Consider the following 1,475-nt stretch of genomic DNA (forward strand, 5'->3'; position numbering starts at 1 on the left):
CCCACACACAAGATGTTATTGACAATGTTACTAGGGATTTCCCATCTCTCAATGCTCTCCCTGTTGCTAAAGTTCATTCACCAGTGCAAATAGTTGAACTAGCTAATGCACCTGCTACTTCATTCACCAGACCTGTTAAGTCCTCTACTAAGTCTAATAAGAAGAGTTCTCCTCTTGATGACATCTGCAAGGACCCTGATGCTTTGTATGCCCTCCTCAAGTTAAAATGGAAGGAGGAAAAAGTTGCTACTAATCATGATTCAGAAGATGGACTGTCCTTTGAAGCATTTTTTGCAAACAATCCATATTACCTTTACAATAAGGATTTGTTAGGCCATGATGAAGAAGACACTCCTGATTTAGGGGAAAATTGATTCTCCTGTTTGTTTGTTCTAGCCCTCTCTTTCTTTCAGTTTCAGTGCCACTTTTTCTTGTCTTCTGTTTCAGGCTCCTTTATTCTTTGTTCAGCACCCCTTTTCTTGTTTCTCTAGATGTGTTGCCCTATTTTTTTTTACCCAAAACACTTTTTCAGCCCAAGAACTTTTTCAGCCCAAAACGTTTTTTTTTTTTTTTTTTTTTTTTTTTTCAGTTCAGCCCTTCTATTTTTGTTAAGCGCCTCTTTTCATTTTGTTCAGCCAACTTCCAAGGTCAAAAATATTCTCTTTAGATGCTTCACATTTCTTTTATTTGAATAAATCTTTATTTTTTTCAAATCTGGAATAAAATTTAAATAACAAAAATCAAGTCTAAAATCAACAAAATAAATAAAATTGGACTAAAGTTTAAAGTTGAGAAGTGATAATTTACACTCAATTATGCAAGTCATCAAACACCCCCAAACTTAGAACTTTGTTTGTCCTCAAACAAAAAGAAAATAAAATAAAAGACAACTATAGACACTATTAGCTAGACCCCATAGAGTAATATCATCACTCACCAAGCCATGATCTGAATTTAGATTTCAACACTAGTAACTTACTCTTTTAACATCAAAGATGGCAGGAAAATCAATCAAAAATTTAGCAATTTGGCAAGCAAGAGTTAAGCATTTACTTCAACCTAAAGGTAAGTCCTTGAGTGTGTGTGAAATAGTCAATTTAACTCCAAACCACCAGCAAATTCAGATAACAGTAGAACAACTGAAATCAGAAGAATTCTCTCAAAACTTAACCCCATAAGTCCAATTTTCAGAAATCCTCTCTACTGATGTAATCAAACACCAAAATTAGAGATCAAAAGGTCTTTAATCAAGGTTGTAATGACAGGCCACAGGGTGAGGGCTAAGAAAGAATTGGATATGGAAAATCAAAGCAAACTGGGAAAATGCTTGGTAGAAAGAACAAAAAAAGAGATATCCACAGGATTCACACCATAGCTCTTTCTCAACAATATGCTCATATGATGACAATATTACTGCTATACTCAAAAGTGGAGTGATTTTTTTTTTTTTTTTTTTTGATTTTTGATTTTTTTCT

The sequence above is a fragment of the Quercus lobata genome, chromosome 10 (assembly GCF_001633185.2).
Source record: "Quercus lobata isolate SW786 chromosome 10, ValleyOak3.0 Primary Assembly, whole genome shotgun sequence".
Classification (NCBI taxonomy): Eukaryota; Viridiplantae; Streptophyta; class Magnoliopsida; order Fagales; family Fagaceae; genus Quercus; species Quercus lobata.